Genomic DNA, 24974 nt, shown 5'->3' with positions numbered 1-24974 from the left:
CGTGTCCGTGCGCGCGCCCGGGGGCCGGGGAGCGCGGCGGCGCGGGCGGGTCTGGTCGCCGCCGGGTTTAGGACGGAGCTGACGGCGGGGGAGGGCGCTGGGGGCGAGGAGGAGGAGGAGGAGGAGGAGGAGGAGCCACAGCCGAGCCCGGGACGGCGTGAGCCGGGCCGGAAACAAACCCGGGACGCGCCTCCAGGAGGGGAGACCAGAGGAGTGGGGCGGGGGGAGCCCCGGAGGAGCTTGCTTCTCGAACTCGGGGTCGCTTCTGGTGAGAAGCAGTGGGTTTTTTTCTTGCCCAGCCTCAGCCACGACAGACGTCACATGTAACGAAAGAACCGGTGGCAGCCGTAGAAGTTTGAAACCACCGGCTGCCTTGGGATGCGCATCAGAATCAAGACCACGTCGCCCTCAGACTGGGGACGAAGAGACGCGGTGCCAAGGTGCCTCCGGCTTCAGCGAGACCTGGGGTCGCTACCTGCGCGTCCCCAGAGCCGGAGGCGAGCGCCGGGACGGGCCGGCGGAGGCCGGGGAGCAGCGCGACGCGGGATGCCCAGACACCCGGCCGGACGCGCGGGCGCCGTGACAGCCGCCCTCGTGAGAACAGAATCCAGTCGGCAAAAAACAACTCCCCAACGGGGGAGCCGCGAGGTCCCGCTCCTCGGCCTCTGGGGCACTGTGCTAAGCCCCTCCAGATGTTTTAGTTTATCAGTGAATCGTGACATCAAAATCGCGCTTACCTGAGTGCCTCGTCTCTTCATTCACTGCTGTCCCCGGGGGCCCGTCACCACCATCCCTGCGCTCGCTAGGAACCCATCCCAGAGCGTCCTCTTGCACACTCGCTCCTTTCCGACCAAGTGAAAACTACTCATGTCCCTCCCTCTCCAAACTTTTAACAGCCAAGAATTTCAGCAAACAGCCAGCAAGAAGGCTAAGTCCCCCCCCCCCCACCACCCCAAGGGATGGGAGGGAATAAGCACTCCTTTAATTTGAAAAATAATAATTAAAACTCCCTCAACTTTTAAGGCCGGGCAACATAATCTATTAATTGGTCGCTATTAACATGCAGTTTTATTGACCATAGCACACAGAAGTCTGATTGTGAAGGAGGAGTGTTTTCAATGAAAGTGGAGTTATTTTAGCTGCAGACGTGTTTACATTTCTGTGGTTTAGTCTATAACTTTCTCTTTTTCTTGCTGCAGAATTCTGCTCCATGAAGCAAAGCCCTTAGCTCCCAGACATTCCAAAAAGTCTGCCAAAATAATAGAAAAAAAGAGAGAGAGAAGAAAAAACACAGAGAGACCCCCAAGTCTGGGTCAGGCTCGGGGTTGTGAGTGGGCATCGGCGAGTATGCCCGCCCCCCCTCCACACTTTCCAGTTTAAAAAAAAAAAAAAAGCCTTCAGGGCTCCATTTCCTGTTTGCTGGGGGAAAAAAAAATGGGTCTAAGCAGCTGAGTTTAGAAATTGCCTTTTCGGGGACCCTTTAGATTCTGAGGGGATCTTTAACCCTAAAGCCGCCAAAATGGACTCATTAATTTGAAAATCTGCCGTTTCAAACCCTCCAAGGAAGTGTTTCTTTTTTAAATGGGCAACTTTCATGAAACTGCAAATCTATTCTTAGGAAATTTCCTGCGTGCGCACACACACACACACACACACACACACACACACACACATCATAGTAGATGAAATACAAGCCACCTGTCCTTAGGGGGCCAAGACAAGATACCAATAAAAATAAATAGTGAAAACAGAATAAGCTTCTGACAAGAATGCATCCTTTTCTCAAAGAGGTTATGGTACAAAGAACAGAATGCATATTAAAAGGTGCACATTTATAGGGTCATGTCAATTTATACACTCTGTGCTAGAATCATCATTTGCAAATTCGATTGATTCTTTTCAGTTGCTCCCTAGTACCACAGATGACACAATATCGCAGTTTATGTGGTCTTAAATGTACAGCCTGCCTCTCCCCTTAGCTGCCAATTGCAAATTTTGGTTCTCTTTCTCTCTAGCTATTCTCCAAAAATTCCAGATCCAAGAAACCTCACTGTATTTTGAAATCTTCCTCTTAGCCACTAATTGTCAAAACTCACCACAGGGAACCCTTAACATTTAGGGAAGTGCTTTAAAATACATAGATTTTCAAACTGTTCAATGAGATCAGCAGTCCCCTGGGCAATGACTCTATAACACTACAGTGGGCCAGGCCAGCAAAGTCCCTCAATCATCCTCACTGGCACTGAATAGTATACTACAGAACAGTGCAGGAAATAGTACTAGGTAAACTAATGGACAAAAGAACATGAAAAAAAATAAAGCACTGTGCTTTCATAGCTGGGAGATCATGAGCTCAATAATCCAAGTTCCCACTGTTGAAACTGAAATCGTGGGTTCAGAAAAACCACAATATTTGAAATAATGTTTCTTCTAGCTCCCCTTTACTACTCTTCGTCCACTCCCCAAATCTAGACGCTCGCACAGAGAGAGAAAGAGAATTTCTTGGAAGAAATATATTCTGAACCTACTTAAAAATCTGAGATCATTCCTCTGGAAACATCTGAGAGCCTCAGAACCCCGGAGCTCTGCATTGATCTTATGACATCCTGTCCTCCAATTGATTGCATTTTATAGTCTGTAATTAGGAAGTTCTTCCTATTGTCTACTCTAATCTCCACTTATAGCATTACCTTCGGTATGGTCCATAATCAAGGTCAAAGAGTAGGAAATCTGCATCAACTCGTTAAATCCATTGACTTAGCTTGAGAGGCCAGCAGAAACACATACACTATCTTGCAGGACAATTAGCAAATACGACAATTGTAACTAAGTTGGGAACATATCATTCAAAAGAAAGGTTTTTAGGGGTGCCTGTGTAGCTCAGTCGGTTAAGCATCCAACTTTGGCCCAGGTCATGATCTCATGGTTCGTGAGTTCGAGCCCTGCATCGGGCTCTGTGCTGACAGCTCAGACCCTGAAGCCTCTGCTTTGGATTCTGTGTCTCCCTCTCTGTCTGCTCCTTCCCCACTCATGCTCCGTCTCTCAAAAAATAAATAAACACTACAAAATATTTTTAAATAAAAAAAATAAAAGAAAGGTCTTTATAAAAACACCACTTGACACATTTCGTAAGAATTAGTAGCCTTAAGTATTTCATACGTGAAATGGTCTTCTTTCTGTATAAAGTTTTGCGGTCAACTTAATTCTTTTTGAAATCCCTTTTATCCAAAAGATGTTTTGGATTAATTTAAGTATTTGTTACTGGATAATGTCAAGCTCTTGTTCAATGAAATGTCCTGCACTGGGTTGTCACACCTGTTAAATATAAGCCTCCTTTTCTTTTGATATTCTGAGCAAGGCCTTAAAAGGTTTACATCCTTCAATATGGAGACTTAATTGCTTTGCTATAATAAAAATAATCCCTATAAAATTCAGATTGTGGATATTTCAAAGCTGAGAGAAGTATTGGATTGGAATGTAAAGGTTGCAGTTCAAAAAGCCTTCCACATTTAATATAACATGCATGGGGTTATGAGTTATAAAGTCCCGGTTATCATTTTGTAAGGTCTGGTCTCTGTCGTCCTCACACGGAGCGTCTTTGAGCTTTACTTTATGGCTTAGCAGTTCTCTGTGTGCATGTGTTAAATATGGAAAGGGTAGCATTTCCCTCTGCAGTAAATGCTCACAAGGGAGGAAGTCTCAGATTCTGTTTTAAGAGAGGCACTGGAGTGAGATTGCCTCACTGACACATTCATGTCTTGGTGAGCTCAGATCTGGTGTGAAGACATTCTTTTTGAATCTTTATTTATTTTTGTGAGAGAGAGAGAGAGAGAGAGAGAGACAGAGCGTGAGTGGAGGAGGAACAGAGAGAGGGAGACACAGAATCCGAAGTAAGATCCGGGCTCTGAGCTGTCAGCACAGAGCCCGGCATGGGACTCGAACTCACAAACCGCGAGATCATGACCTGAGCCAAGGTCGGATGCTTGACTGACTGAGCCACCCAGGCGCCCCAGCGGGAAGCCATTCTAAAGGAGAGCCACGCTTGGAGAAAGCAGACATTAAGCGCTCTGGGTGTAAGGACCCTTCAACTTTCACCCAGGCATCCTGAGCCCTTCCCCCACAGCCTCCACTCAATCAACTGGGATTTTTTTTTTCCACCGTGGAGGTTGGGTGGATGGGGGTCTGCCCATTCCATGTTCCACCTTCCCTCTGGACAACCCAAGACCAGGGAGAGGGGAGGGTAAGTGTTGCAACTCCAAAGCTGAGGTTCTAGACTCAGTAGCACCCCTGGGTCCCCCTACCACCATTGTCATTTCATCCCCCGACCTCTACCGCCCATCATCAGTGAGCAGCAAAGAACGAAGGTGCACATTCTCTGGGGAGAGCCCTCAGCCTACGACAAAAGTATTTCAAGGGGCTCCTGGGTGGCTCAGTCGGTTAATCATCCACCTCTGGGTTTCAGTTCAGGTCATAATCTCACAGTCCGCGGATTCGAGCCCCACGTCGGGCTCTGCGCTAACAATGCAGAACCTGCTTGGGATTCTCTGTCCTCTCTCTGCCCCTCACCTGCTTGTGCTCCGACTCTGACTCTCTCTTTCTCTCTCTCTCTCTCAAATAAATAAATAAACTTTAAAGAAAAAGTATTTCTAGTGTGTTTTATCAGCAGCTGCTAAGTCTGTTTTCTGTGTTCTTTCCCCCTTTCAGACAAACTAGCTTCATGCAACACTCTTCCCCTCTGAAGCACTTTTTCAATCTCTGTCAGATATAGTTTAAGAATTCTGGGCACACAGCCGTTCTCCGTAACACGTGGTGACCACGAACTGCTCCGTAAAACTGCATAATGCGTAATTCCCATCAGCTTGCGTGATGCGCAAAATACGTTGATAGGAAACACATTGTGCATCTGTCCGTGGGCTCTGGTGACAGAGGTTCCACAAAGCGGATCGGGAGAGCATATTTGTATTTTTTAAGACGGAATTACATAGAACACATCGGGAGATCTGCCCCAGCTCCTTGGACAATTATGCTTAGGCAATGTGCGTTTGAGCTTCATGCCCTATGACACTAAATCTGTCAATGAACAACGTTCTTGTCATGTATGTTTCCGTCCGCTTGATTACTCACGAGTGCAGAAATAGTTGCATTTTTGGAAAACCGAGACCATTTTTTTTCTCAGTGATTTTTTGGAGCGATAAAGGTGCCCGTGTGACGGTGCACCAGGGCAAATAAAATCAGTATTTTAAGTGGCTTTCTTCTGTATCCTAGAAGAGTAAACCATCATCTTAGGATTATGAATGACCTGATGTAATTTTAATGTGTGGAAAGTCTATTTCAGAGATGGTGCGCTGACCCTGGGCAAGTCACAGCTTCTGGACTCAAGCCTCCATTTTCTCATCTATTAACCGAGGCTATAGGAATGGATGACCTCAAATACGCTCAACCCAAGACCTCCCCGAGGAGAACTGGGGTTTTTCGTCTTCATACCCCTACTTCTTGGCCTAGCGGTTGACGGATTTGTTGGGGGCACCTGTGGAAGGTATACCTCTCGCCCAGAAGGCCTAATGCACACACCCCTTGCTTCCTTCTCATGCATCCAAGCCCGAAGAGGAGCGCCCTCTTGGGATGGGTTCCCCTACCCTTGGGTCCTACGTCAACCTGGTGTTGGGTGCAACCTGCAGAACGTCCAGCAGTGACCTGGGCACTTCCTCTACATCAGAATCACCTGCAGCTTCAAAAACAATGACGTCATCTCAGGGTGCCTGGGTGGCTCAGTCGGTTAAGCATCTGATTTCAGCTCAGGTCATGATCTCGCGGTCCGTGAGTTCGAGCCCCCCACTGGAGCCTGCTTCGGATTCTGTGTCTCCCTCTCTCTCTGCCCCTCCCCTGCTCGTGCTCGGTCTCTCTCACTCTCAAAAAATGAATAAATGTTAAAAAAAAATTTTTAAACAATGACATCATCTGGATCCCACCTCAGAGGGAGTAAATCAGAAACTCAGGGGACGGGGGGACTAGGGCACTGGCACTATATAAGTGTCGTATGTTTGAAACTCCCCAGATGGTTGGAGTGGACCTCCAGGGTTGAGGATCACAGTTATTGAAATTACAGTCATGAAACGAATAAGGAAGGAAGTCCAGAATCTTACCTAGTGAGATGACTCTAGAAAATGCACTTTAAAGACGAACCCCATCTCCCAAAACAGCTGCATGGCCAGAGTGGCCTCTTTCTGTGTTTGGTGTTCTCATTCAGTCATAAAACCCTGGGATCTTGGAATTTCTTCCTCATTTTGCCCCCATTTTCTTGGAACGTCCTTCCCATCTTCACGGGGTCTGCCATTTACAAAGCTCTTACAGGAATGTGTATCATACAGGTGACTTCAGTCACCTTGTGCAGTAGTGACGAGGCCTGACACTCCAAGTTCCAAGGGCTCCAAAGTGAGTCAAGACTCAAGCGCAGATCTTAGGAGTTTTCACTGTGTGGCCACTTGTCGTCCTTCCTTATTCAAGATCTCCTTCTAGATCCTTCCTCACCAGCCCTGAGCCGAAGTTAACCCCGGCCCCTAACTTAAGCGTTCCCACCACTGGGACAGCACCCATGTGTCTCAACTACATCATGCACACGTCGGAGCTCAATAAGAAGTATTCAGTAAGAATTGATCTCTGGACCCTGCCTCTCACCTGCCCCGTAGCTAAGTAGTTACCATGAGCCATATTGACTCATCACAGGTCCCATGTATACCCCTTTGTTGATTTACAGGGTCCAGGCCTCTCAGGGTTTTATAACCTCGCATCTGGCCCCCGGGGCTGTCTCCTGACTACCCACCTGCCCCTTAGCACAATCTTCCCCAAAGGGTCCTTACCCCATCACACTACAGCTGGCTTCAGAGGCCTCCGGGAGTACCTCTTGCTATTGGGTAGACTCTGGATGCACTGGGAGGCACCACGGGAGACCGTGAACACCACCAACACACTCTGCCGAGGGCAAGCTCCTCACCGGCAGACGGTCTTGGCTGCCTGGAGGGGGAGGGAAGATTAAGGCTTGTTACGGAAGAAACTCAAGGTGAAGATCCTGGCATAGATCCTGACACGCAGAGTAGGATTCTGGAGCAGGAAAGAGTTCCCTTCTCGAAGAAGCCAACCTCTGGGTTTGCAGGCTGGGTGCACAACGGGGTGGAGTCAAACCTGCCGCGGCAGTTGCTGGACAGTGGGTTCCGCCAACACAGGCTTCATCTACAGACACCAGCAGGTGAGTGGTAATCAAGGGGATAAGGGGCCCTCCCTGGAGACCCCTTAGGGTCTGTGTCTGAGGATGCTGCGTCTGAGAACCCTGTCTCTTCTTGGAGCTGCTACTGTTCCCAGTGTGGTTCCTGGATGGGTACCAGTCTGTGAAATTGGTTACTAGTCAGGATGAGAAAAGTTCAGAAATTGAGACTGAGCGTACAGAAACTCCTAAAGAGATCTGACTGAGTAATTTCATGTCTGCTCCATCTAATAATAAAAACTTGACCTTGGAATGTGTAGGTCTTCTTTTATTCCATTTTCCCTAGTGACCTGTTTTTCTTATGTTTTATCAAATACCTATAAAGCACGTACTGGACGGGCTTTAAAAAGTAAATGAAAATGGCGCTTCAGCACAGAAAGTTTTGAGAAATGCTGCCACGGACCACACCAATTCCACATGCCCGGACACCCTTTGGAGAAGACACACAGAGTGCTACCGAGTGCTTTATCCAGGGGGACCTAGCCCTGCTAAGAGACTGTTTAATTTGTTGGATCAGACTACAAGTTCTAAGCCAAACTTGCCCATAAAGCTAATATTTTCCCTGCTAACCAGCAGGTGGGGCATATGAAGAAGCCCAGAGTCACTCAAAAAAATCACCTTTCTCTGAACTTGTGAGCTGTGGTATGAATTAGGATTCATAACTCCTTTTCAGGGGTATTTGGGTCTCTCGCAGTCTGGGTCCAGGTTTTCTTTCTTTCTTTCTTTCTTTCTTTCTTTCTTTCTTTCTTTTTCAGAAAGAGAGAGAGAGAACAAGCAGGGGAGAGGGGCAGAAGGGATAAAGAGAGACAGAGAGATGGAGAATCTTAAGGAGGCTCCACACTCATCACCGAGCCCGATGCAGAGCTTGATCCCATGACCCTGGGGTTGTGACCTGAGCCACAATCAAAAGTCGGATGCTCAACTGACCAAGCCACCCAGGCGCCCCCAGGTTTTCATTCTAATTTAACACCCACCATTTTCTTACCCAAACCCCTCATACCCACAGGGCTCTCCCCCACTGCTTTCTTACTGGATAGCCTATCACCTTCATTTTTGTAGCATGGAGCACAGGGTCGGAAAGATAATCTTTCTTAACAAATGTCTATTGATTTATTGGCCTTTGGAGTCCCATCTTAAGTGTCAGGTGGCACTATCTGAGACCCAGCTCGCCTTCTGGTGCCTAAATATGATAACGTCGCTGAGGCCCTGCCCTGGACCCCATTGGCCATCTCTGAGTTTACCCCTCTGTTGCGGTGGACCATTCCCTCACATGCCAGCAACTTCCGTCTCCAGCATCTCTAGATGCTCTGCAGAAGGCTCTCTCTCTCTCTCTCTGGGTCATCAGAGCTTGCTCAGCCCATGAGCAACGTGGTCTAGAAGTGCTGGGGATTACATCAAAGTGTGAGTCTTAACCAATGAGAGAGACAACATGGTGGTCAATGTCCCAGCTCTCCACCCCCGAAGGGCACCACTCTGAAGCCAGTCCTATAAGGTTCCTTAATGGGTTTCCATGGGGTTGAGCCTGGACTACCCCCAGAGTAGTAACCAGCTCCAGAATATTCTCTTTAGAGGATTGCCCCTTCCCTCATCCCTGTTCCCCACCCCCTCACTCTTACTTCCCAGAATCACTTCCCGGTTAAACTACCTGAACCCAACATCTTGTCTCAAGTTTGCTTTGGCTGGGAACCAAACAAAGACACAACAGTGGGCCAGGTGGTGTCCAGGTGCACTCTGACCCTTACCCTGCCAGCCTTGACCTTGGGCCTGATCCTGGAGTGGACCAAGGGCCAGGTGATATAGCTGGCATGAAGCTTTAGGACCCAGAATGAGTAGCTCCTCTGTGGGGGCCTCACCCTCTTGGAACCTGACGGACGAGGTAAGCTCTTATTGTCTAAAAGTACCCAAAGCATTTTTGTCCAAGAAGACCTCATCCTCCCCACCAACCACAAGGCCAATGGGACACCATCCGAGCTCTGTTCTCCCTTTCTCCTTTGTAACTCCTTAGCAGCCCCCTCAAACCCAGAAAGGCAGAAAGAGGTGGAACCAAAGAGTTGGCAATCAGGCTAAAATGCACGTGGCATGGTCCCACATCCCACGGTGACGTGACTATAAGGCCGGTGGCATTGGCCAAAGCGAGCCCTCACCCAGCACCGAGCACCACACTCGCAGAGGGACTGCTGAGCCGTGAGCACGCAGGCGCACGCCGGCCAGTGGGCGGCAGAGGGAAGGTGAAGGCGTTGCACAGAGGGTCAGTTGGTGCCAGGATGCTCTGCTCCCCTTCCAGCGCACCCCCTCCATCACGGAACTCGGCACACGAGGCCGGTTGCGTTTGTCTGTCTTTGCCAGCCTGCACATTGCTCGACAGTTGGTTTGGTCCCATTTATCTGAAGGCTCTGAGAACCTGGCGCATGGGAGAGAGTGAATAAATGCTTTTTAAATTGTGTTGAAAGGAATTAAATTGAGTCTGCTTTGGTTTGGATTAAAATACACTGGAGCTAAAAAACAGCATAATGCAGTTCGTATGAGTTGTTCTCTCGCTAGATAAGTGATCGAGAGGGAGAGACAGACAGATAGACGGGTAGATAAATAGATTTCATATGTATTTATGCATAAACACACCCACACCCACAGCCACACAGGTCTGAGTTCAGGCAGACCGATCTGGGTTCATCCCATCACTCAGTCAGGTCCAGGGTCCTGTTGATATATAACAATGTTCAACAGAGGATTCCAGAAGATCATCAGGGAAAGAGAACCCCAGAGCCCGGAGCCTCACAGCCCAGTTCCAAAGCAAAAAAAAAAAAAAAAAAAAAAAAAAAAAAAGAAAAAAAAAAAAGCGTTCAGCTCTAAGGAGTGGTTTTCCTCTGCATATTGTTTCTGGGCCCACAGACGAACGCCAAATTGCTAACGAATACACAGACTTAGCTTTGCCATTTTCTCTTGGCAATTAAGACGAAAGTTGCATACCTTTCGTGATGTCCTTCGTGCCCCCCTTCCCCTGCGGCTGCTGAGGGGACCGAGCTCCCTTTCATGACTCCCAACAGAGCCGTGTCAACCCCCTAACCCCGCTGCGGGCCACAGTGCCCAGACCGGACCACTTCTGGTGAACCAGCTGTTTCCATGGGGTCTATCACCAAAGTCGTAACATTCTTTCGCTACCAAAGTCACTGGGCTTTTTTTTTTTTTTTTTTAATCCTTGGAAATGATCCCAGTTTAAGGAGGAACGAAACGCAACATTCAGCCAAATACAACTTTTGAATAATTTAAATGAGAGCTACTTAAGTCTTCTGGAAACAACTCTCGCCCTGTGTTCTCTGATGTGAACAGAAAAAAAAAAAAATTACGCACCCATGTGCAGAATTTAAGCCCGTGCAGATGGCATGTTTTGCACCATGGACTGATGTTACTGCGTTGGCAGGAACGTTCTTACGACTGGCTCGGCAGAGGGTTTCCACGCCCGCAAGTTTGGCAACCCAGGCTTTGGGTTTTCGCTGAGCTATAGTACGGTTAAGACCATCCTCATCAGATTTTCCTAGGTTTTTGTTGCTCCCCATTGCAAATAGATACATGGGAGACTGAGCCACAGTCAGGAACCAGGTGTCTCAGTGTTTCTGTGGCCAAGATGTCTTCCCGCTTCCAGAAGGATCCGTGATGGTCATCTGACATGTAGAGACAGAGTGGAGCATTCGGAAATTTTCTGAAGAAAAATAAAAGCTCAATCGAGCCACCGCAGAGCCATCTCCTCTCCCCCGGGGCCACGAGCACGGCCCGGCCTGAAGACTCACAGAACCAGAGGACTCGCTTTCTACGCACTGTGACGCTCTGGGTGGATATAAAGGAGCGATTATTACTAAGCCCTGTGGAAATTAAGAAAGGGAAACGTCACTCAAATGGAGCCAGGGGGACAGAAGGGGGGCCCTGCCCCTCCATGTCAATTATGGGAAGGTTCCACAGTTGCAGACCCAACAGAAGAGTGTCTACAGGAGAGAGGCATCCACGGCGGGCCCGGCAGGGAAAGATGTGCGCCTCCTGTGTAAGCGATCGACCGCCCTTGCCGTTCGGCCAAGGGTAAAACCATCAGCACCAAGAACGCTTGCTTTTCTCCACCGGACTAAGTTCCAAACAACCCAACTCCCTCCCTCTTCTCTGTAAAAGAATATTTTTTTCCTTTGTTTGGCTTTTGCCATAGCTCGAATGTCCCAAATCGCAATTCTCCGTTATCCCCAAGTAAACTCATCTTTGCCGCTAAAATAACTGGCTGTTTTATTTTTAAGGCTACAGGCACCCGCAGCATACACTGCCCTGCCCTTGGTGCAGCGAGGGGTACAAAGATGTTAAACTCAAAGTTCCCGATTTTCCCTGTGCCTACTTCTTTGTAAAAAAAAAAAAAAAGTTGGGGCGCCTGGGTGGGTCAGTGGGTTAAGCGTCCGACTCTTGATTTCGGCTCGGGCCATGACCTCACAGTCTCATGAGCTCGAGGCCCATGTCGGGCTCTGTGCTGACAGTGCAAGAGCCTGCTTGGGATTCTCTCTCTCCCTGTCTCTCCGCCCCTCCCCTGCTCATTCTCTCTCTCTCTCTCTCTCTCAAAATAAATAAACTTAAAAAAAAAGTTAAGACATCTGCATAAGAATCTACAAGAAGGACATCAGATAAGGACTAGAGAGGTAGAGCAGAGCATCTCCGGAGAGCAAAGTTGCAGGCAGTCTCTTCAGACCTCAGGAACCAAAATGGGCTTCCTGCAAGTGCTTCCAACTGGTTTGCTGCCCTTGTGTTCCCCTCATTCTACGGATAGTGGATTAGGTACCAGCTAGAGACGTACACACGCTTCTGCGCACTCAGCACGCACGCGTGGAGCACCTAGCGTATACAGCATGCCAAGCACGGAGGGGGAAAAGGTCACGCGACTTCTGGCCCCCAGGAGCTCACTATCTGCCGGCAACGAGAGCGGTGCGGTCACATCCTCGCAGAGCACCCCGGTAAGTGTAATGAGAGGGGGAAGCGATCAGTGCACAACACTCGCTCCCGCGCGCCCAGACGCGATACAGAGGTAAAGGTGATTTCACCTGTTGGGCAGAACTACATAATTTCAGGTAGACTCGAATTCTATCCGTCTAGGAAGCGAGATGCAGATGTCGCAGCAAAACCGCAGTGAGACAGACGGCTCTCATCGACCCAAACGTTATCAGTAAGGTCACCGTGCGAACGAGCAGGATAAAACTCAGAAACAAATATTGGAATACAAATTTCAAAAATGAAAGTCAAACCCCATATTGGAAGCATTAATTATTATCCTAATCAGATAACATCCAAAGAAACTAATTTAAATTTGGAGTAAAAGAATAAAAGATGGGGTGCCTGGGTGGCTCCGTCGGTTGAGCGTCCGACTTCGGCTCAGGTCACGATCTCCCAGTTCGTGGGTTCAAGCCCCGCCTCGGGCTCTGTGCTGACAGCTCGGAGCCTGGAGCCTGCTTCAGATTCCGTGTCTCCCCCTCTCTCTGCCCTTCCCCTGCTCGCATTCTCTCTCTCTCTCTCTCTCTCTCTCTCTCTCAAAAATAAATAAGTGTTAAAAAGAAAAAAATTCTTTTTAAAGAATAAAAGGTATTTGATACAATTTATTTCACACCTATTTGCATTTGTGTAGTTGCCTTTACTGATTTAACTGTGGAAAACCCACCCCAACTTCTCCAATATAAGCAATGTGCACGACTTTGCATATCCTTACTAAAAGGCTAGCAATATTTCTGAAAGAGCTTATGACGTTTTTAGGAGAAACTAAGTGCTGGAATCTAACACTGTGAAGAAAATTGGGTATAAATCCAAAAGCGAAGTTATGTTGTGGGGCCTTCCCAGATCATCCTGGCCCCGCAAAATTCTCTTTCCTTGAGATTATTTCAGCGCAACAGAATCTCCTCTTCCCTGTGTCGTCTGACAGTCCCTGCCTCATACAACCAGCATTTTGCTATTTCTTCACACAAATCATTTCTCAACCCAAAGGACCTCCCCCTCTCTTTTCACTGAGCTTGAGGGCTTTTCAAAATCAAGAGTCATGTGTCCCTCTTCTCTTTTTATGGTTCTTAAATTCTCTGGAACACTAGCAAGTGTAGGAATTTTAAAAATACGGTTGGATCATCTGGCTCTGCTCGGTTGTTGCTAAATTGCCTTTGAAACAATTAAGATACAGTTTATTTGTCTGCAGTTCATACAGTAAGCCACATGTAAAGTAGATATTCAAAAAAGGTTGTGGGGAAATTCGCCAATCCGTACGAGCTGCAAGGACAATTTTGCGAATTTTTAGGAAAAGGCTCCTACAGCCCCTAAAAAGCATACAATATAAATTACAACTAGGTTCTCAGGTTTTAAATCTCTGGCTACTAGGCCCCAGGGCACCCCTTTGTGGGATATTTTTCGCCAACGCGAATAGAGAGGGAGAAAGAAAAAGACAATGTACAGCAGCATTTGAACTTCTTATCTTTTGCTTATTGGAAGCTTAATTTCATATCGTGGACCCACCACTTCCGTTCTGCTCAGTTTCAGTGGAAACTGAAGCACATCCTCAAGCTTCTGAGCAAATGACTTTTTATTTTCGATTCTCCATCAAGCGCGATTTTATTCATCCTTTCCTTTAAAAAATCTTTCCTACACCATTATCTTTCTTTGTTAATCACGTACGGAAGCAGCTTGTTAAACCGGAGAAAATGAACTCCGTCTCCATAGAAACTGCAGAAGTTTGGGATGCGATGAAACCAGGCAGCTTAAAGCAACCAAAACGTGTACGTGCCCCAGCCCTTACTGGTCAAATCGCGGGGGCGCTTCATTTTTCTAGCATCTCATCTCATTGAATAAATTCAGTTGTGGTAATGTTTTCTGAAGCCCGAGTCCAAAAAAAAAAAAAAAAAAAAAAAAGACTCCCTACCCCCCTACCCCAAGAATAAGCTACATAAAAATCCTGCCAATTAATAAAGGGCTAGTGTGTCTCAAGCATTTCTCCCCCATCTTTTACGAAGGGACTGTATTTTACCTGGAATTACCCACACACTCAGCAAGATAGGCCCCTGGTAATAGAATGACATCATTTCTGCGCTCCCCAAAAGCCGCTTCGTAAGACAATGCACATTTTCAGCAGCAGCATAAGTAACAGCATTGTTTGAAAGCTCACGAGGCCGCTTTCCAGTCTCCCCGCCCGCCTTCCCAACCCTGCCCTCCCCCGCCTCCCAGCCGAGCCACACCTCTCTAGAAATACTCGCTTTCTTAATGAAAACCATATTGGGGGAAAAAAAGAAAAAAAAGTTTGCATGACCCGCCGGAACGCCTGGACAATCTTCAATGTCAGCTTCAGACGACACGTGTCTTATGAAAGTCTGGGGGCCCTGCCTGTCTGGCAGAGTGAGCTCTGTCCCACATCTTTATGAGAAAGAGGGACAAAACTTCTGTTTTTGGCATTTTATATTGGAGTCTGTTTCCAGGGAGGAGGGGAAAAAAAATAGCAACGTAGAGTCTAGACACGAGAGATGGGGGTGAAATCTGGAAGCCATTCACCCCGGCGAGGGCAGAGCGAGGATCTCCTTACACTGCCTAATTACACATGAAAAATGTAGGCATCACTGCTCTCGACCGCTTGGAAAAGTAGAACGCTCACCCGGCACTTTGGGGCTGTGGCAAATCAACCAGCCGTACATTCTGGGCGTGGGGCATCCTACTCCCCGCGTGTTGCAAGGTGATTTTTTTTTTCCAGAGAAGTCGGTATTTCCTCATCCCTCCCAAAATGTTTTCGCGTATTCTCAATGCGGCCAACGGTCACATTCTATGAAGGATATTTAGATCTGAAAGTAGGCCGTCCGTGGGACGAAGTTCAACACATTCCTGCTGTAAAGACTTCACCCGCTACGAAGACCGCGGCTGTGAGGTCTGCAGCGTTTATTTTAGGACCTAATTTACGGTTTGGGTTGATTTGTTGTCCGCATGCTAACTTCTAAATCATTAACGTGGCCCGTTCTGTAAGAGGAGAAACGTCAGTGCCGTGCCCGACTCCTCACAGGGGCAGATAAGACTGAGACCAGAGTAAAGAACCTTCTATCACCCCCTTCACATTCTCCAGTCTTCACTCAGTAAGCTGAACGGAAGAAGATACCGCATGAGAATAATAGTGTCTGTGATGTGCCAACATGTATAACTTGTTTTTACATTTCCTACCATTTTTTCCTCCGGTCTACCACCACCCTTTCTCTGAATATTTGCTTTGGACTTAGAAACTCACGGAACTCTACTGACGGATGCTTTGTTTGAACTTGATAGGAAAATGCGATCACCTGTCTTTATGAGTTTGAGGTTCCTCCAGACCGGGGAGGCTCGGTCTAGATTAGGGGCTTGGGTGCCATGGAACGTTTTGTAACTGCTTCCACCCAGGTGTCTTCACCGGCACAGCCAGGTAAGGGAAAGGCAGATGTGCCCCCCTTTCTGATAGTAGCAAAATCCGATAAGGATACGAGTGACTTAGTCACGTTGATTGGAAACAGTTGGCGCTGGAAGGGAAGGCAAACTGGAGGGGGGGAAGGGAAGAGGTAACGGAAGGCCTGGAGAGGGGAAGGTTCTAGTTCGCTCAGGCCAAGGCCTGAGGTCACCCTTGGCCCAAGTCCCAGGCCCCACCTGTTGGAAGGTTGAGTGGGAGGGGCCAAAGCTCTTGGTTTAGATGAGGCCTTTCCGGGGCGCCTGGGCGGCTCAGTCCATTAAGCATCCAACTTCGGCTCAGGTCATGATCTCACGGTTCGTGGGTTCCAGCCCTGCGTCGGGCTCTGTGCTGATGGCTCAGAGCCCGGAGCCTGCTTCGGATTCTGTGTCTCCCTCTCTCTCTGCCCCTCCCCTGCTTATCCTCTCTCTTTTTCTCTAAACATTTTTTAAAAATTTAGGGGTGTCTGGGTCGTCCAGTCAGTTGAGCATCCAACTTGATTCAGGTCATGATCTCAAGTGGGTTCGAGCCCCTCTTCAGCTCTGTGCTGACAGCTCAGATCCTGGAGCCCGCTTCAGATTCTGTGTCCCCCTCCCTCTCCCACTTACACTCTGTTGGACTCCTTCTCTCTCAAAAATAAATAAACGTTAAAAACAAAATCAGATGAGGCCCTCCTGCTCCACAGCCGAGATCCTGTCTTCTTTTGCCAGTGGGATCTTCAGCTCCAAAGACAGGGACCCCTTCCTGCTGTGTGCCGCCCTTGGCCGTCTGTGACACCTGTGGACCGCTTCTCAGAAAAACGTTCATAAATTCATAAAATACAATATGTAGGATCTCAAAGCAAATCAACGATACGGACACCAGGCATCTTGTTTCTAAAAAACAGATTTGTGATCGATATGCTTCTTTATTCGCTTATTAAACCAAACGACCTATTGGTGCATCCGAGAGTGATCACATCAAAGGCATGACGAGCAAAAACCATACAGCGTGGTATCGGCCACAACTATCACGTGCCACGACAATAGGTGCGAACCGTATTGGTGACAAATCACAAGTATTGCTCATAATACCGGGGAGGGGGTTCCCTCAGGTACAAGCCAAGGGTCTGCTCACTGTCAGTGAGACAGTAGTGAAAGCGGGGATCACTGTCTCCTCTCTTCCAGGTTCACCAGCCCTAGGTTGCAAACCCACGCCTGAGGAGAGCCTCCCCCACATATGCTTGGAGAACAGCCCCACTCTCGCCCCCACTAGCAGGGGGCAGCAGAGTGCCACATGCCTGTGGCTGCCCCAGGAACCCCAGGAGCACACCCTCCCTGTCAGCCCCAGGGTATGGCTGCTGGCTTACCAGGCTTGCCTGAGTCTTGGACTGGAAGGTGCCACCCGAGGTCCCCAGCTAGTCCCCTCCCTCCAAACAATTACCTTTAGACTCTCCGTGGCCCATCCATTCTTTCACTCAATTGTTCCCCCACCAAATGTCTCTTCAGCACCTACGTTGGTGTCTTACCTACACCGTGAGGTCCTGGAGGTCCTGGAGCCATGCAGAAAGCAAATCCTGGCTCTTCTGGAATGCGCATTTGTAGCTGGGGGGAGGGGAAGATAGACGGCAAACCAATTAACATGCGGGTAGGTGCTAGGTGGCCATGAGTGCCGAGGTAAACCGAGGCAGGCGAGGGGCAGAAAGGCTGTTGGGGGGTGAAGATGGGGAAAGGCTTTGGATAAAGCCACTGTTGAGCAGAAGTCAAAGGGAGGGGGGGGTCTCCCGTGGCAGGCTGGGGAACAGCAGGGTCCCAGGAAGGCGGGAGCCTCGTGCATGGTGGTCCACGGGACGGGGGCTGAGGCTAAGGGGCCCACCTTGTGGGAGGCTTCCCGGGGACTTGGAGAGCGGAGACCGCGGCCCCCACAGGAGACCAGGGGACAGGGTGTGTGTGGCAAGTGCCTGACCGACTCAGGGCTGCGTCTATCACCCCCACGGGGACCGCCGACAGATGCGGCAAAACAGCAAAGGCAGGAGCCCCTGCTCACATTGGACTCCACGTGCTCCTTGGTAAGGGTTACGTGAAGCAGGGCGATCCGACCACTGACCTCCGCGGTGGTGACCGTGCAAGTGCCCATCCTGGTCAGAAGAAACCAAGCTGTGCGCTTCCGGGCTGACCATTCGATTCTATACACGTCTTGCTCCACTAACAAATAAATTTTAAAAAAAATTAACGAATGGGAACAATTTACGTCTCATCCGAGGCTGGAACAAGCCTCTGCACCTCCCCGGTCCTCTGGCTCTGATTTCAACAGCCACCGCTAACACCCAGCGTGACCCGCACTATCCTGAGCCTGCTGCTCAGATTAACTCACTTCATCACAGCGATGCTCTCAGATACTCTTAATATCTTTGGGCCGCTGGTGAGGCACTAGAGAGGCACAGAAAGTTTACGAAGCGCTGCTGGTTTCTGGTCACACAGCAAACGGCACGGCCATGGTCGTCCTCTTCCTCCCTCATAAGGCTTAAAGGAGAGGCAGGTACTAAAGGCCTCGGAGGCGGTTCAAGAGCCTGGGCCGATGCGTGGTGCCCCGTCCGGCCAGAATGCCCCCTCCGGAGGCTCCAGCAGCTTCTCCGTGGGGCTCGGGACGGCTGATCCGTGACGAAAAGCGGACCAAGACTCTAATGACAACAGCCACCCCCAGTGACCTGCAGAAACGAATAATCACCTGAACTGCCGTGTCCTGACAGCCCTGTTTGCCATTCCTGTAATTGTTACTTCTGCGCTTTTCTGGATTCTCTCCGATTTTTGTACACCCCCGCCCCCCGCTCCAAAATTTGTTTTGAACATGTTGGCCTTGAAGAAGGCTTGAAAGAAACAGTTTGCAACAGACAAGTTTGCAACAGTTTGCAACAGACACTTGCAACAAGATGCGCCCTAGACAGACAAGGTGATCAGAAGACATTGATCTCCGGGAGCTCCGTGTGGGTCATCGAAACCCTGACTTGGAACCTTAGACCCCAAGTGTTTAAGTCACCAATGAGGAAATGTTCCTGTTAGCAAACTAGTAGTTGAGCAGGGGGGGTGAGGTGGGGGTGCGAGGCGGGGGGGATGGGAGGGGGGTGGTCCGTGACATGAAGGTTGCCATTCAGGATGGTTCTTGGAGGCTGTGGTCTCTTGAAATCTCCAGAAGGGCTCAAGGCCTCCCAGCCAGGGGCTCCGCTGCCCAAGTCACAGCCGTCAACCTCAACTCCGGCCTCATGGCCACATGGTGTGACTCCACAGGCCAGCGCCTCCTGGCTGCCATGGGACAGTGTGAAGGGCGCAGAGAGACCCCGAAGGAAATCCTGCCCCTACCATGAAGCTGTCCACCTTTGCACCAATTCCTTCCGCCGTTTGTGCTTTATTCTCCTTATCTGTCCGACGGAGATGTTGAAACCTTCCTCACGGCGGGTCTGGAAATCGGAGGTGCTAGGAAGCAGGGTGCCTGGCGTGTAGTAAGAGCAGCCTTTTGTGACGACGGTGGAGATCGCACATCCCGGGTCCCACCTGGCCATGTGCCGTCGACGGGCCAGAAGTCGGATTTCCATGGTTGTCACTTCTGGACAGACCCAGTGAGAGTGAGCTGACATCCGAAGCCCTTCCCACAAGCAGATTTTCATCTCCAACAGAGTCAGGGACGGCTCCCGGGAGGAGGGGAGAGGCATCGCAGAAAGCTGGGCGTCGGAAGGAGAACTTGGCAGGGCTGAGACTCTGCCTGGGGGAGAATGCCCGCCCCGCCGGCAGCCTGGAGAAGGAGCTTCTAGAGCTGCAGCTCGGGGCATTTACTGAGAAGCTGAAGCCGGCCAGGGGCAGCTGGTGGGTTGAGCCAGAAATCCGCCCCCGCCTTCCGTCTGGCCCCTCAACGCTCTCTCAGCAAGTCCTAACTGGGCTGAAGCCTTAGGACCAACCACCCTTTATCCCGTCCTGAGTTTTCTTTCAGTACACACAAGCATGAATTTTTCAAAAAGGAAGGAACTGGCTGTTAAACAGCAACAATGTGCCCGCTGCCGGCCACGAGGTGGTACATCAAAGATTCGCGAGGGGCGCCTGGGTGGCTCAGTCGGTTAAGCGTCCAACTTCGGCTCCGGTTGTGATCTCACGGTTCATGGGTTCGGGCCCCGCGTCGGGCTCTGGGCTGATGGCTCAGAGCCTGGAGCCTGCTTCGGATTCTGTGTCTCCCTCTCTCTCTGCCCCACCCCCCCATCATGCTCTGTCTCTCTCCGTCTCTAAAAAATGAATAAACATTTTTTAAAAAGATGGGTGTTCTGTTGTATATAAGTTATACTTAATGAAGCTATGTTTTAAAAATAAATTGGGGGGCGCCTGGGTGGCGCAGTCGGTTAAGCGTCCGACTTCGGCCAGGTCACGATCTCGCGGTCCGTGAGTTCGAGCCCCACGTCAGGCTCTGGGCTGATGGCTCGGAGCCTGGAGCCTGCTTCGGATTCTGTGTCTCCCTCTCTCTCTGCCCCACCCCCCCATCATGCTCGGTCTCTCTCTGTCTTAAAAAAAGTAAATAAAACATTAAAAAAAATTTTTTTTTTTTAAAGATTAGCTAGCCATGCACACCACCTTCTGTGTCTCTATATTAAAGTGTTTACTATGCTGAACTCTGCCTATATTTTGAACGCGGAAGAAGGGGAGAATACGTCCCAAGTTTCAAACCACAGCTAATCCCCTGGGCATAGGATTACACACGGTACTTTCCTCTGTTCTTTATACACTTCCAAATTGCTGACTTGTCAGCATATTTCAATTTTATAATAAAAAAAAATTAATTGTCGCTGTTGAGCGTCTTGGCTCTTTTTGTTTCATTAGCCAACCAGGGGCTGGTCGCGCTGGAAGAAGCCCAGGCGATTGCAGCCCATGTCTGTTTGTTCTTTCTCCCCGCTTCTCTCTCCGTGTGGGAAGGTGCCTTACCTCGCTGTCAGGACAGCCTGGCTCTCCAGGGCGCAGTCTGACTCTCACGGCCACGACCCTGACCTCTCAGTCCACTGGTGAGCAGCTAGGAGGAACGGGGGCGCCCCCTCCCCAGGAGAAAACCCAGCGACGTGAGTCCTTGCGGTTGGGGAGGTCATTTCTGGAGACTCGTAAGAACCTCTGGCACACTGTGTTGGGTGCCTGCAGACCAAGTGTCCCCTGCCCTTCCAGGCCGTCTTCATTCAAACCTTAGGGGGTGTGGCTCGGACCCCACAGGAGGGCGCCCCTTCCCAGGCTGCCGAAATGTTCCTGATGGCACTTTGGCTCCCTTGTGGGCAATTAACAATTGAAAACTTGCAAATGTTGGTTGACTCATCAACCTGCATTCCACCCAGCAGTCTTGCATCTGTAATGGGGTTAGGAGCAGCAAGCCACGCCCAAGGGTCATCAGCAGACCCCGGGATGCCCCCGGGCTCTCAGCTCAGTACTCCCCCCCCCCCCACCCCTGCTTCTCCGGCTCCCCCATGCACCTGGCTGCCTTCTCTTCCACAACCATCCTGTCTGTCTGTCTGTCTGGCCTCATTTCCCACTTCATCCAACTCCAACTCCGTATCTCTCCCTCTCCCCGTATCTCTTCCTTGCTCCCTTTTTATCCGCTTGCACAAAGCTCTTTAGAACGTGGAATGAACACACTCAGCTTTGTGTGGAAGATATTTTTAAAAATTCTTTAACATTTTAAAATTATTTTTCCAAAACATCGTAAGCGACTCGGCCCTTGATGGATTTTTCGTGGTGGTTGCGATTTGGTTGCTCATTTTGTCTGTTTATTTTTAACCCACCTTGTTTCCAGAAATCTGCATTGGGTGACTGTTGAAAATATATACTTACATCCTTCCAAACCAATCATTCTTCACTCAAGCTTATAGATTTAGTTGAATAATAACGTATGGCACATTTCGTTGGGAATATTAGTAATGAAGAAGAAATGGGTCCGAGGGCCCAGATGCACCAGGCAGGAGCCTTTCCGTGTACAGCTCCAACTTTCAATGCCCTGGGTAAAATCACGTTTTTCTCGGGCTGGGGGTGGGGTAGGGAAGTTTCCTAACAGCCCACAGGGCCTCTGAGCCCTCTTCTATTTCCTGAGTGGAGGACGGGGAAGACCCCCCAGAAGCGGTGCACATTCACGAGATCTCACTGGAGAACGTGTTATCTGTCAAATGCCAGATCAGGCTCAAAATCATTCCAATGATTCTTGTCTGGGCATACCACTGTCTTAAGAGAAGCCAACGCAGCCTATGACCAAGACCAGGTAGGAAGGGTCGGACCACCACGAAGGGTCCATTGGAACTGGACCGAGGACCACCAGTGGAAGTCCATGCCACCACCCCATCCCCTTCCCCCACTGTGTCCCCAAAAGCCGAGGCGAAAGTATCTCTGTCGTAGTTAGAGTCCATCAACCGTACCATTTAAATGCTAGAGAGAACTGATTTACAGAGTGGAAGTTAGGCATGAACCCAGACTTCAAAGACGTACAGTCTTGGTGGCAGGCAGAAACGCATCTGACGTGGGGTCAGCTGCTGCCAGAAATGGGAAATCAAGACATGGTGTTAGACCATCTCTTGAGCAAGACACTTTGCCCTCAGTGGTAGTGAGCTCAGGTTTGCCCCGCGTGGTTGCCCACCCACCTGACTGACCGGGTCCAGCCTAGCAAAGACCTGCCATGTTTCGTCAGCATGATTTCTATTATTTCTATTTCTCAGGGGTTGGTAGGTGTCCGAGAAGCTGGCCAGAGGAAGTGAATCACTTCCCATGGTCGCTCCTCTGCCCACAGTTGCACTATTTTTAACAATCTGCACAAAAATCATAAATTCGTCCTCGGGCGTGTATATTCTTGGTTTGACGAGAGCCCGGAAGATGGGGTAGAGACAAAAATGGGCCGAAGTGAGCCAGGGAGGAGACCGTTCAAACCACCCCCCGATATAAAGACAATCTTTTTGAAACGTCTTTTGGAAAACTGGTCACAAAGAACAAGACAAATCTTTGAAGAATCGCCTCTTAGAGTAATTTTCTGCCCGCTGTGGAAGAGAGTGAGGTTTAAAAAGCAAAACAGCTGCCCAGCTTTGTCCATCGTAAATTACTCGCAACTTCCCAATGACCAGCTGGATGACTTTTGAAAAGCTCTCTGCCCTTCATCAGTGCTATTTATTTCACTTCAAATATATGCCATCGCTTATACAAAATCTGTGAACAATTAGACAAGAGAGGTGAGATGATTCACAGAGAAAAACATCTGTATGCGAAGCACAATTCCACCCCGACACCGAATGAGGTGATGTATTAGTCAGTTCGGCTGCCGTAACAAAATACCACAGGCTGGGTGGATTAAGACAACAGAATTACTTTCTCACAGCTCTGCAGGCCACAAGATGTGGGCAGGAGGGCCGACTGTCTGTGTTCTAATCTCCTCTTCTGATAAGGACACCAGTCTTATTGGATTGGGGCCACCCTAATGACCTCATTATGTCTTAATGACCTCTGTAAAAACTCTGTCTCCAAATAAGATGACATTCTGAGGTGCTGGGGTTAGGATTTCAACGAGTGAATGTGAGGAGAGCAGGGAGCACAATTCAACCCGTAACAGGTAGACAGTCACAGGAGGAGCTAAAGGTCTCTGTCCCTTTGTGGTTTTGTCACATACTAGGCTTTCTTTGTCACTAAAGACCTTTACAACACCTCCAGGCTCTCTTCCTCCATTTTTTTTGTCCTGTGTAGATAGAGTACAGCAGAGAGAGAGCCCAACACAAACTCGGAAGAGGTGCTGTGCCAGGGTCCTGTCCACTGCAGGCACCACCATCTGGAGACCTCTGGTTGGTCCTCTTCCTGGTGTTACCTCAGGAGCTCCTAGCACCAGACTTGAGGAAGACCACTGACCACACTCCGAGGATTACTTGTGATTTAATACGCACAGCATATTTATAAAAGCCGCGCTGCTGTGGTGTGAAAGCAGCCATCCGTACGTGAACGAGCTGGGCTGTGTTTCAGGCACACCGTCTTCGTAAGTACAGAAATGTGACTTTCGCATACTCTGCACAACTCACAAAACAGTCTTCACCTGCTCCTCTTCCAACAGGTGAAGATGTAAAACTATTCTTAGCTCACGGGCCATTCTAAAACTCAGCAGGTCAGGGGCGCCTGGGTGGCGCAGGCGGTTAAGCGTCCGACTTCAGCCAGGTCACGATCTCGCGGTCCGGGAGTTCGAGCCCCGCGTCGGGCTCTGGGCTGATGGCTCAGAGCCTGGAGCCTGTTTCCGATTCTGTGTCTCCCTCTCTCTCTGCCCCTCCCCCATTCATGCTCTGTCTCTCTCTGTCCCAAAAATAAATAAATGTTGAAAAAAAAAATTTTTTTTTAATAAATAAATATTATGACATAATATGTCAGCTGCGTGGCCAATGGGAAACCTCCAGCACTGTTTCAAAGACTTTGCTTCCATTGATCATGTCTCTGAGGATCAGGATTTTTTTTTTGACCCTGGGAAGGGGTGGTGGTGAGTTAAAACATCTGGTGGTAGGCAGGGTCATTTTTACTTTTTTTTTTAATATAATTTATTGTCAAGTTAGCCAACATACAGTATATACAGTGTGCTCTTGGCTTCGGGAGTAGATCCCCATGATTCATCGCTTACATACGACACCCAGTGCTCATCCCAACAAGTGCCCTCCTCAATGCCCATCACCCACTTTTCCCGCCCCTCTGACCACCACCCCCCCCCATCAATTCTGTTTGTTCTCTGTATTTAAGAGTCTTTTATGGTTTGCCTCCCTCTCTGTAACTGTTTTTCCCCTTCCCCTCCCCCACGGTCTTCTGTTAAGTTTCTCAGATTCCACATATGAGTGAAAATATATGATATCTGTCTTTCTCCATCTGACTTATTTCACTCAGCATCATACCCTCCAGTTCCACCCACGTGGTTGCAAATGGCAGGATTTCATTCTTTCTCATGGCCGAGTAATATCCCATTGTATATATAAACCACATCTTCTTCATCCATTCGTCAGTCGACGGACATGTGGGCTCTTTACACGATTTAGCTATTGTTGAAAGTGCGGCTATAAGCATTGGGATGCATGTGCCTCTACGGATCAACACTCCTGTATCCCTTGGGTAAATTCCTAGCAGTGCTATTACTTTGAGAGGAGCTGAGAACAGCTCTCCATTGAGCCAAAACATAAGCACCATGACTCTTCCTATTAAACAGCCTCCGTGCCATCCTTGCCCCTTTGCTCAACATCATGGTGCTGATCTGCAGGCTTAGTAGAGCCCCGGGAAGTATCCAGTC

General features: G+C 49.2%; 1 protein-coding gene across 1 annotated transcript in view; it reads right to left on the bottom strand.

Moving 5' to 3' along the window:
• ERG (ETS transcription factor ERG) overlaps nucleotides 1–827 on the bottom strand; it is a 271394-nt gene extending 270567 nt beyond the window's left edge. The window contains exon 1 of the mRNA XM_040483913.1: nucleotides 738–827. The gene's annotated coding sequence lies outside the window, so the exon portion shown is untranslated. The remainder of the gene's footprint in view (nucleotides 1–737) is intronic.
• Nucleotides 828–24974: the final 24147 nt, after the last annotated feature.

This window comes from Herpailurus yagouaroundi, unplaced genomic scaffold, assembly GCF_014898765.1.
Source record: "Herpailurus yagouaroundi ecotype Mexico unplaced genomic scaffold, PumYag 162, whole genome shotgun sequence".
Lineage (NCBI taxonomy): Eukaryota > Metazoa > Chordata > Mammalia > Carnivora > Felidae > Herpailurus > Herpailurus yagouaroundi.
Note: the sequence above shows the minus strand (reverse complement) of the source record. Positions and strands in the feature narration are given on the sequence as shown.